Source organism: Quercus lobata, chromosome 11 (genome assembly GCF_001633185.2).
Source record: "Quercus lobata isolate SW786 chromosome 11, ValleyOak3.0 Primary Assembly, whole genome shotgun sequence".
NCBI classification, from domain to species: Eukaryota; Viridiplantae; Streptophyta; class Magnoliopsida; order Fagales; family Fagaceae; genus Quercus; species Quercus lobata.
In genome coordinates, this window is record NC_044914.1 from 12,327,950 (window position 1) to 12,340,925 (window position 12,976).

The 12,976-nt window shown below is 34.5% G+C and overlaps 1 pseudogene; it reads left to right on the plus strand.

Annotated features, from left to right (window-relative positions):
• Window positions 1-8,014: 8,014 nt before the first annotated feature.
• LOC115969218 lies at window positions 8,015-11,051 on the plus strand (annotated as a pseudogene).
• Window positions 11,052-12,976: the final 1,925 nt, after the last annotated feature.

Here is a 12,976-nt window from a genome sequence, read left to right on the forward strand (position 1 = left end):
TCTCACATTACATTTCTAATTTCCCCATACTCCAAGGACCAATAGTTTAGCATCTGTCTCATCACTAAAGTGGTAGCTTCTTCAACTCGGCATAAGGATAAATTGTTACTTCCTGGACTATGATGGGTGAATTGTTGGTTTATAGGACTGAAGATGGGCTTGGAGTTTCTTTGGAGAGGTAAAGGGTGGGTGTGATATAGTGTTTGTTGCAAAATTAATGTTTGAAATGACTGAAAAGAATTGTATCTGGGCATTGAGTCTTTGGGCTTGGTGTGGTTAGACTTTGCGGACTTTGGGTATTTAGATTTTGAGTGTGCGGAGTGTTTGGGCTTTGTGTGTATTTTGAGTGTGTGAACATGAGGATATTTAAAAAGGATTGGGCTCTTATCTTGATTTTGAATTTCTTTCAACAAAAGTAATTCCAATCAATAGACCTAGCAAAATTGGATATTGGATTCGGACTGGTAACTTTGCATGAATCTAATGAAAAACACTCAACTCGGACCTGAGATTTTTGTCTCGGAGTAAAAACGAGCCGATCAGCTACCCAACTTTTTTTTCTTTGTCGAGTTGGGTCAACCTATCTGACCCAACATTTTTAAATTTTTTTTTTTTTTTAATATAATGAAATCTTCAGTCACACTCTAAATACAACAACAATCCTTGATTGTTGTACCAAAAATATATCCCTAGAGAAAAACTCTAAAATTAATTTTGTCTTATATGTCTCACGGGTAAAGAGTCTTTTTGTCTACTTTACCCGCACAAAATTTTTCTTTCTTTGGTGCATTCACCGCATCACACTTAGGCTGCTCTTCCTTTTCTGTTTCATTGCAGGCGGTCAGTTCACTCTTAGGCTGCGTTTGTTTTGGTTGAAAATGATTTCAAGAAATCATTTTACACCAGCCTATGTGTTTGGTAAGTATAGAAAATTGGGTCAAATAGAAATCAATTTTTGCGTTAACTGTAAAATAACCCTCCCAAGCCAGAAATGAATTTCAGTTTTTATTTTACCTTTAAATGATTTCTAGCACTCACAGACAAAGAGAGAGAGAGAGGGAGAGAGCACACCCCTTCACCCAACCAAGCTCCAGCTAGCCTAGATCGTGCCGCCCCCACCGCCCAGATCACGCACTGGCCAAGCTTTTTTTTTTTTTTTTTTTCCTCTCTTCTTCCTTAACTCATCTTCTCCCTCTTGCTCAACATCGCTGATCTGGCTGTCATCGACCACCAGCCCACTCCTCATAGACATCACACACTTGAAGATCTCAACCCACCCTTCCCTCATCACCGATCCATAAACACCCAAGACCCACCTCTCCAATGCACTGGCCAATTTGGCCGCCACCGACGACCAGCCCATTCCACTCCACCCCCAAACCCACTCGATCTACCCGTCGCTGCCTCCATCCACTATGATCCTCTCTTTCCCTCAATCTCTCACTCTTTCTTCCTCCTCTCACCAAGTTTGTGAATAAAAGATGTTTTTATTTTGATTTTTGGTTGTGTTAAGTGTATATTTTGAATTTTTTTTTGTTATAAAATTTGTTTGGGAGTTGAGAAAATGGTTGAAAAAATGTGAAAATTTTGTAGGAAAATAGCATTTTCAGAATGTTACCAAACACTGGAATTTGTTTTCTGGACTATTTTCCATTGCAGAACCAAACACCCAGATTTCATTTTTCTTATGGGAATTCACTTTCCTTTGCATTCATTTTACACTTGGAATTCAATTTACATTGAACCAAACGCAGCCTTAATGTACCATTTTTTTTTTCCTTCTACCATGCGACACACGTCACAAAACATATATCTTTATATGCATCAGTTAATAACCCTGGCCGCCTCCTACTTCTCTTAGGAAAATAAGGACTCCAAATCACATGTACATGGCTCACTTGGCCACTAAAGTGGGCAGGACCCACAACAAGTTTTTCATTTTTCATTAATTTGTCACACTTTGTTACAATATTTATGTGCACTTTTGCTATTTTTATTATTATTATTAATTTAAATTTGGCTTAGTGAAGATTTTGGTAACTTAACTGATATTTTTTTTGTATTTTTAATAGAGATATTCAAAGTTTAAATATGTGGTTAATATATCCTCTTGCTGTCTAGATCAACACACCACCATCTCACTGAGCTCCTCTTCAAAACGCAAGGCTGCTGAGGAAGGGATTGTAGATACTCCCCAACCAGTGGTCAAGAAATATTATTCTTTTTCCTTTGTAGATGAGGGGATTACTCCCGCTAATGCAATATCGTTGGAGGCTGATCTGCATTTGAAATACTATCAATTTTAGTATCGAATAGTTAAAAACTAAGGTGGTTACGAAAATTTTCAAATTAATAGACTATGTGTATCACAATAATCCATCATCCCATCTTGTGGTTTTAGTGTGTAGATTATGCAGCCTGAGTATGCAAATTAAGGTGTGTGTTATTAATATCAACTAGTTAGTTGCCTGTGCGATGCATAGATAATTTTGTAATATTTTATGTAAGATGGTTTTGGATAATATTGTATATATATTATAAAAAAAAAGTAAGCTAAATTAGAGTAAAGAAACATATACATTTTAAGGTATTAAAAATTAGTTTAGTAGCTTTATTGCATATTTGTACCTTTCTTAAGGTAAGATTTTTTATTATTATTTTTTTTTTAATCATGAAACCAAGAATAAATGCAAAAGAGTAACGGGACCATGAAAATCAACTAATTTGTGTTGTGTTCACATATTTCATCCCATGAAATGAAAGTTTGTCCAACTCTCTGACCGTATTCCACTTATCAATAGTGCGACATTATGACATGGTTTGGACAAATGTGTAGGCATGTGTCTTATACATGATTTAAAATTGAACCATGGTAGAATATGGTTTTAAATTGTGTACTAAATATTATCTCTACTTATATACCCAAAACAAAAACTATCCAACCAAATTACCCACCCTTAATTTTAAAAAGAAAAAGGAAGAAAAAAAGAGAAAAAAAACCCATAGGGGTTTCGGTGTCTTGATGGCAGTGGGTGGCCTGTATAACAAAGGCAGTAACTCCTTAGATTCCTTTTTCTCTCTCTTTCAAATGTTTTGTCAGTTTCAGGTTTTTTATTTTGGTAATATATAGTGAAACAGTGTGTTTTATACAAAAATCCACAACATTTTTGTATCTCTCTATTTTTCTTCAGGGCCTTATCTGGTTAGTTATTACTATTAGTCTTTAATTATTATTATATTTTTGCATTTTTAAAAATACTAAAATGGTGGGTGTGCTAAAAGACATGAAAAATAGAGAAAGGTGTGGTGTAAGTTTAGTAAATTAATGAGACATTAATAAGCTAACAATAAAATAAGTTAATATGAACTTTTGGGTAACAATAAAAAAAAACTTAATGAAAGAGGTAAAAAAAAAAAATGCTAAATGCAAAATTAGAGCGTTACTTGGTAAGACATCATGCACTTCCACATGAGATCTCTGCTTTATATATATATATTGATGATTATTTTTTTATAACTCCTAATCACTAATTAGCATGAGTCTAAAAAAACTTTGTGATAGGACTTTATCATACGTACAAAATAAGCATAGATTTTTTTTATCTTTTTTTTTTTTTTTTTAAAGGATATTGCTATTGTGTTCATCCTTATAAGAATTTAAGCATAGATTTTTTTTCTAATCTTTATTTAAATAAATAATTAAAAAAGGATATTGTTATTGTGTTCATCCTTATAAGAATTTAAGCACAAATTAAATTTTTATTATTTTTGACAATTTTTCTTTGATTCCTTTATAATTTATATATTGTGTTCGTTTAAATGAATTTTTTCTCAAACTTTCAAAGGATGAACTTTAGATAAGATGTTCAACTTTTATACACTAAGCATTGATTGTAAATCTTGTACATGGAACAAATCAAGATAAGAAATTAAGAATATGGTCCATTTTGGTTGGCTTGATTTCTCGAGACATCAATTTTCTCTCTTGCCAAAAGTCCAACTTTTAGGTGGAAGTTTCCTTGATTATTACTTGTCTACAAAATTCCAAGATCATTAAATTGGAATAGGTCCCTTATTGACCTAACCAATTGGAATAGGATGAAATTTCTTCCCATCCATACTAAAGGTTGTGTACACTCCAATTTTTTTTTGCATCTCATTATGATACATTATGGAAAGGTGTCATCTAAGTCCAACATGATTGAGAGTTGTAGTTGAGACTATAGCTCAGAAGCTTTACTATTCAATACTTTGCAAGAGAAATTAAACACTCATTTGATGTAATAGGAGACTATGGAATTTGACACTGTATACACTGGGGTTTGTTCTTGATGTTGTGAAATTGCTGTAGGCACTAAAAACTATAGGTTGATTAGTTGGCAAGTCATGTTCTTTGAGTGTGAAAAGTCTATGATGGAAAACTTTTATGTTCCTACAATAAATGTTTTGGAGAGAAAATTGTTAGCCCCCTTATCCTATTGGGACCCCCTATTTATACAAAGGAAAAAGGGTCCAATATTCCTAAGTGTGACTTAGTTACATGAAATTTTTGTGCAATTGTGCCTACATTTCTTTTAAAAATTTAATTATAATTTTAAACTCTAATTTGGTGATTTTATATGATTTTTGTGGTTTGATTTTGATTTGGTAAAGACATATTAGCCAAAAGAAACGAAGGTAAAGCTATTAAAGAGAAATCTATACTTTCAGATTAGCAATTACCGATGGCCAATGCTGCATTGTCATTTGTGGTTGTGGAATGAATAAAAGGTATGTTGTTTGGGTGACTAATTGAGGCAAAGCAATTAACCAAATTAAAAGTGATTAGCAACTTTTTCTTTCTCCTTTGCCATTTGTGGTATGTATATGCCTTTTTCACATATGCTCAAGTGAAGTACCCATTAGGATTTCCCTTAATTATGATAAACATATTAATTGTTTTTTAAAGGAAGTTCTATATTTATTGAATGAGATATATATATATGTCGAGGGCCATGTAACTGAATTGACACCTCCACATACACAAAGTTTCTTGGGTTTAAGGGAGAAAATGTTCAAATTTTGGGAGTCAAGGAGAAAAGGTTCAAGTTGCGGGGTTAGCATAGATACTGTAATTATTTCTAAATTAAAATATATATATATATATATATATATATATATATTGTTTTCCTTGAGCTAAAGTAGTTGCAATGGATGTGTGGAGTGGATGGTTTTTTTTTTTTTTTTTTTTAGTCCTTGAGTATTTTGGGTTGTTTCAAATGAGTAATGGCTCCTTTTAGTATCGTAAAAATTTTGGTTTGTTGATTTTGCTATCTATAACTTGATTCTTCTTTACTTAATAAACTTTGGAATTTTTTGTGAGTATATTTTTCTTCAAGAAAATGAATAGAAATCTACCTTCATGTTCATGCTCATGTTAATGTTTATATTTGTAAACCTAAATCATATTTAAGCCACTAATTTTAAAAAGAAAAAGGAAAAAAAAAAAAAAACCCGTAGGGGTTTCGGTGTCTTGATGGTAGTGGGTGGCCTGTATAACAAAGGCAGTGACCCCTTAGATTCCTCTTTCTCTCTCTTTCAAATGTTTTGTCAGTCTTAGGTTTTTTTTTTTTTTTTTTTTTTTTTTTTTTTTTGTAATATATAGTGAAACAGTGCATTTTATATAACAATCCACAACATTTTTGTGTTTCTCTATCTTTCTTCAAGGCCTTATCTGGTTAGTTATTATTATTAGTCCTTAATTATTATTTTTTTGCTTTTTTTAAAATACTAAAATGGTGGGTGTGCTAAAAGACATGAAGAATAGAGAAAGGTATGGTGTAAGTTTAGTAAATTAATGGGACATTAATAAGCTAGTAGGAAAATAAGTTAATATGAACTTTTGCATAACAGTAAAAACACTTAATGAAAGAAGTAAAAAAAAAAAAATGCACAATGCAAAATTAGAGTGCCACTTGGCAAGATCTTATGCACTCCGGCATATGGTCTCTGCTTTTATATATATTGATATGTCTCAGTGAAACAGATATTTTCTCGACAGATGATCAGATTAGTGCATTGTAAAAGTAGTTTGCTTAACAACATTGTGGCTTTAACAACATTGTTTTATTAAGATTCCAACAGTGTGATCACATTTCTTATATTAAAATCAACCGCAAAATATAGACGAAAAAGGTTAGACAAGAAAAATCCAAAGAGAACTTTCACTTTTTCTTGGAAGAACTACCCTGTGACGGATTCACCTGAATTCAATACAAAAAACAAAAAGGAAAGCAATGCGCAGAGACTTTGCGTAATAATTAAAGAGAGATCGTGCTAATTCAGAGCATTTGAGCAATGTAATTATATTACTATATTGCTAAATTTTAGCTACACTGTTGCTCAAATGATGCTCCAGTAGTGGAGCTAAATCCATTTTTTTTAGCTCTACTGCTACAGTGCACATCTAAATGATGTTCCAGTAGTGGAGCTAAATCCATTTTTTTTTAGCTCTACTGCTACAGTGCACATCTATCTCTATAGATGTGCACTGTTCATTAGAGCTAAAAAAAAAAAAAAATTTATTTTATCATCCGGCTTCTATTATTTTGTTCCATCGGCTTCCACTTGCTCATTTCTTTTTCATTCTTTTATTCGTGCCTCTCTCATTCACTCTTATCTCATCTCTGAGACTCTGAAGCTCATCTCTCTCAATTCACTCTCTCAACTTTGGTCCGGTCTGTCCATTCACTCTCTCAACTCCGGTCCTTTAGACCCACGCCGCCGAAGCCTAATGTCAGTGAAGCTCAACTCCGATCCCTTAGACCCACGCTGTTGAAGCCCAACGTCACTGAAGCTCAACTCCCGTCTCTCAACTCCCACCGAAGCTCAATTACGGTCCCTCGACGTTGGGTAGCTGGATTTGGGTTTGGTGGGTTCGATTTGTGATTTGTGGCCGTGGGTTTGTTTTGTGGTGTGCTGTGGGTTTGTTTTGTGGTGCTGTGTTGGCGGCGGTTGTGTCGTGTTTTGTGGTGCTGTGGGTTTGTTTGTTTTTTTGTTTTTTTCCTGCTATGGTGGTGGTGGTGGTTGTGGGTGTGGCTGATGGTAGAGTGGTTGTGGTTGGTGCTGTGATGTTTTTTAAGGTAGTGGGATATATTATTTTATTGTAGTGGTTATATTATTTTATTGTGATGTTTATATTATTTTATTGTATTGAAAGTTAAAATAGATCCACTACTTCGACATGTGTGTAGGTAAAATAGATAAAATAACTTTTGATAGAACTAAAAAGTTAAACTTTTAGTTTTACTATAATGGATGCTCTAAAAATAGTATTAAATTACTATTCATGAAGGTACCTCCATAGAGATAGAATTTTGTCCTTATCTGGTATCTGATTGCCTTTGCCCAGGCAGCTGATTAGTGTCTTTGGATGGGAGGGCCCAGGATTTGAAACGTAGGGCGGTGGATACTACATGGGGTAGGTAATTAGGTGCCAGTGCCACTTTCCCTTCAGACGAACCGTGTCCTCCAAACTCCAAACCCACCATTTGAAACTCCAATTTATATTTAGATTTACAATAACTCATACTATATTTCACCTTTATAAAAACCCACCGTTTGAAACTGAAATGTCAAGACAAGTCAAAGTGGTGTGTGTTATTGTGCGCAAGGGAATTTTTTCCCTTTATTTTTGCTGTGTCAGGAATTTTCTTCTTCTGATTATTTTCTACTTTGTGCATCAGGTAAAGCAGTAAGTTTTGCCATTTACACTGTTTATCAGCGGGGTCAGGACTTAGAAAGCTTTTTTCCTATTTTGTATATTTTTTTTCTGCTTCAAGGAGTGTAAAGCATTTAAGAGAATACTAATAGCAGTGAATGGTTGCCTAGTTGGTAAGTCTCAGAGTCAACTACCATTCTCAAAAAAAAAAAAAAAAAAAAACTACAATTCATCACTTAACTGTATTGATCGACTGCTATATATATAACATTGTTAACATCCCTAGCTAGCTTCGAGGCACCACCTAATTTCACATAGCCCAATTCCAATTCTATTGCACGTAGCCCTTCACAACATACATCATGGCCTTAGAGTTAGACACATTCCTTCTCCGAGAACTTGTTGCTGCCATTATCCTCTTCTTCATAACCCGCTATTCGATTAGTTCACTCCTCAAAAACCCTTCTAGGAAACTCCCACCAGGCCCTAAAGTCTGGCCAATCATAGGGGCTCTTCCACTTCTAGGAAACATGCCTCATGTAACCCTTGCTAAAATGGCAAAAATATATGGACCTGTCATGTACCTAAAAATGGGCACTTGTGGCATGGTTGTGGCATCTACACCAGATGCAGCAAGAGCATTCCTCAAGAACCTAGACATGAATTTCTCTAACCGGTCTTCTGATATTGCCGGTGCAACCCATTTAGCGTATGATGCTCAGGGCATGGTTTTTGCACATTATGGACCAAGGTGGAAGTTGCTTAGAAAGTTATGCAACTTACACATGCTTGGAGGGAAGGCTCTTGAGGATTGGGCTCAGGTTCGAGTTGTTGAGCTTGGACACATGGTTCGAGCCATGTACGAGTCTAGCAAACAGGGTGAGCCAGTGGTGGTGCCAGATTTATTGACTTAATTATGCCATGGCAAATATGATAAGCCAAGTGATACTAAGTCGCCGTGCGTTTGTGACACATGGTGAGGAGTCTAATAAGTTTAAGGACATGGTTGTGGAGCTCATGACTACAGCTGGGTACTTCAACATTGGTGATTATATACCATCCATTGCATGGATGGACTTGCAAGGTATTGAGCGTGGAATGAAGCGCTTGCATAAACGTTTCGACGTGCTGTTGAAGAAGATGATTGAGGAGCACACAGCTACTGCTCATGAGCGTCGGGGAAAGCCTGATCTATTAGACATTGTTATGGCAAACCGAGATAACTCTACTAGCGAGAGACTTACTTTGACCAACGTTAAGGCACTTCTATTGGTAGGTCTACGACTATCTTTATATATATTATAACAGAGAACATTCTCTATTTCTTTCTGCCACACCTTCATTTTCAGCCAGAGATTCTTTAATTTGGCCGTGGAATTTTTCACTATTTTGAAAACTAGACTCGCAGCCTCGATGGTGGTTGACTACTATAATCATATATTATAATAATATAGTATTGTTATATATATATATATATATATATATATATATATAATCTTCGTTTGATATATAAACCCAAAAAAAAAAAAAAAAATCATAAACTCTCATACTTCTTAAGTTGTCGGAAAAATGATTCTTTCAATTTAAAATTGATTTATTTTGTACTTTAGATCGAATATTATAGATTTAAAGGTATATTTGGTATTACATCTTTTAAATTTAAAATAACATTGTATTGGATATGTATGTAGATATGAAATATTTAATTTGAACTACAAAATAAATTCGTTTAAAAATTTTAAATAACGTGACACTTTGTAGGCTTAAGACAATGCCTCTATAAGGGAGAATGTGTGAAATTTTCGGGGAATTTATTAGTGCTCCTGTTTGTGACTAATTATATATTTATGATATGGTAACTAGGGACGAAGTTAAGACTTAGAGTTACGGGGTAGAAGTATAATATTTTTTTTGAAACTCCAAATAAACATTCATTTAATAAACTATCAACAAAGAAAAATACACAAAATTATTGGAGGTGTTTGGTACACACAATCAAACACACATTTTTATTTTTTAAACAATATTATATGTATTTCCATACACTTTTTCACCCACACATATTTCCATATATATTTTCAAACAACAAAATATATATTTTCAAATAAATGTACTAAACAATTAATAAGCAAAATACACACAATCACTCAACAATTAACCAGTACATTTTAAAATTACAAATAATCTCTTTAATTATTTTTTTTTTAAAAAATCTCTTTAATTTTGTAAAAGAGAGTAAACTAATATACCATTACAAAAACACTAACAGACAAAAGAAAAGTAATACATAAAATGAACAAAACATCACATCATATGGGCTGTTGGGCATTAGGATTAGATGCTGACGTGTTGAAGTTTTATTGAGTGATAAGCACACTCAATTCTATGGAATGTGTTTGAACCCATTTTCTCTTCATTCTATGTGTGTGTGTTTGTCTCTCAAAGTTCTGATGAATTGTGTATATTTTTGAAGAACTTGTTCACAGCAGGGACAGACACAGCTTCAAGCATAATTGAATGGGCACTTGCGGAGATGTTGAAGAACCCTAGCATCCTCGAGCGAGCACATGAGGAGATGGATCAAGTAATTGGCAGAAACAGACGTCTTGAGGAAGCAGACATACCAAAACTCCCATATTTTCAAGCCATATGCAAAGAAACCATGCGAAAGCACCCCTCCACGCCATTAAACCTGCCTCGAGTCTCAACCGAAGCATGTGAAGTGAATGGCTATTATATTCCAAAGAATACTAGGCTTAGTGTGCACATATGGGCAATAGGGCGTGACCCTGATGTATGGGAAAACCCATTAGATTTCACACCCGAAAGATTTTTGAGTGGGAAAAATGCAAAAATTGATCCAAGAGGGAATGATTTTGAATTGATACTATTTGGGTCTGGAAGGAGGATGTGTGCTGGGACTAGGATGGCAATTGTGCTAGTGGAGTACATTCTTGGCACATTAGTACACTCATTTGATTGGAAATTGCCAGAGGGGGTTGTTGAGCTTAACATGGACGAGACCTTTGGGCTTGCATTGCAAAAGGCAGTGCCCCTTTCGGCTATAGTTAGCCCAAGGCTGTCTTTAAGTGCATATGCTTCTTAAGCTTTACTATTGTGCCAAGTCATGAGCTATCCTCATACTAATTAAGCTTTTTTCTTAAGGTTTCTCTCCCTATGTCTGCCTAATAAATCAGTTTACAATCGACTGATGATCTTCCTTGCTTTCTCAATGTATATTTTGTTGTGAAAAGTCAAGTGGCTTTATGATGATAATGCTGCTTTATCTATGTCTCTCTTATTGTAATGTTATGTTTTTTTTATGAATAAGAGGTCATAAAAATTATTTTTAGATAGTTGAATTTCTTCTGCTATGAATGGTTATTTTGAGTACTACATGAGATTTATGTCCACATACTTTATTTGTATCTGTGACTTTGATTCTAGTTATCTTAATTGAAAAAATTTTTTTCTTTTTGATAAGGAAATTGAGTTCAAATCTAGTCTAAACCAATAATATTTTTTTATTTATTAATTTCTTGATGATAAGACATAATGAAAATATTTTTGTGTGGAATTTTAAGCTTGATTTTGTAGTTTTGAGTTCTTTTGGTTAAAAATGATCAGATTTGTGTTTTTGCTTGTTTTGTTTGATTGATGTTCATTGCGGGTTTGTGGTCATTTGCTGGATTGAGTTAAAGCGGCTATGATGAATTGAGTGATTCAACTTTTTTTTTTCTTCCCTCTCTCTCTAAAAGAAAATCTATAGAATAGGTTAATAACACCGGGGAGAGCACAGTTGGTACCTCCGTTGCTGTTTCTGGCATCCATAAGGTCAGTGTTATGTCCTAAGGCCATATGGAAGATAATTACACAACAACTGATGAAGTTTGAATTTGAATAATAAATTAGCAATAGCTGATTATGTTGTTAATAACTCAAATTTTTATTTGATGGGATGAATTACTGAGTTAGTTCCTATTTGTTAGGCTAGTTATCGTATTATGAGTCTTATTTATGTACTGTGAAGGAAGGAATGAAGCAAAAATCAGAAATTTAACTCAAAAAAGTCTCTTTCTCACTCTCAACTTCAAGAGACTAGCCACCTTGAATCAACTAAGTTATCTTCTTATTTTTCTGGTTCATAAAAGTCAGCCCCTCTCTTTCTAATAACTGGCATTTCAGGTTCTATGGGTTTGACAGGGGAAAGACCCAATTTAAAATAGGTTACCCTATGGAAAAATGTTTGATTTTTTTTAATAATAAAAAATTGCCATATCCCTTCTCAAAAAAAAAAAAAAAAAATTGTCATGTCATTACAAAATTTTCACGTCATTATTTCGTTAGACATATGCAATAAAACTAATAGAAGTTGATAGAAATACCAATAGTGCTCATTTTTTTTTTTTTTTTTAATACTTTTGGTAATAATTGTGCTCACTTGAAATTTTAAGAAACCAAAAGTACTCAGTAAATAAGCTTAAGGAACCACTAATATATTTTGGCCATAAAATAATAAATTAGAGATTTTTAGATCAAATTTATAGTAAATTGCATTAAGGCATGAATGCTCTTACCCACTAGTCTCTTCTTTATTACAATCTACTTTTAAAGTAACTTGAAGCATTTTTCACTACTCAGGTAGGCTGTTTCCCTCTTGAGCGCTTTTACTTGTTGCAGCCCGATTGTTGGATTATGTGGCCAAATAATCCACAATAAGTGCAATGGTTAACAAGGTTATTAAACCCGGACCGGATCGTACGGTCCGACCGGAAAACCCGGGAACCGTTCAGATTCACGGTCAATTTAAGGTAAGGAACCGTTCCATGCGAAAAAAGCATGGAACCGTCCGGACCGCGGTCCGACCGTCTGGGTCTGTGAACCGTGACCGGTTCACACGGTTCCCTAATTTCAACCTTTTTTTTTTTTTTTTTTTTTCCCCTATACGGCGTCGTTCCACCTTTTTTTTTTTTTAACCCTCTCTCAAAAATCACTCTTAGCCTCACTCTGAAACCCTCTCTCAATCACTCTCAATCCTCACTCGTCTCTGCCTCTCTCAAAAATCACTCTCAATCCTCACTCTCTCAAGTCTCAATCACTCTCTCGTCTCTGCCTCTCCCTCGTCACCGTCGCACTGTCGCAGCTCAGCCCAGATTTCTTCCTCAATCCTCACTCTCTCAATCACTCTCTCCCTCGTCGCCGTCGCACTGTTGCAGCTCAGCCCAGATCTCTTCCTCACTCTCTCAAAGTCTCAATCACTCTCTCGTCTTTACCTCT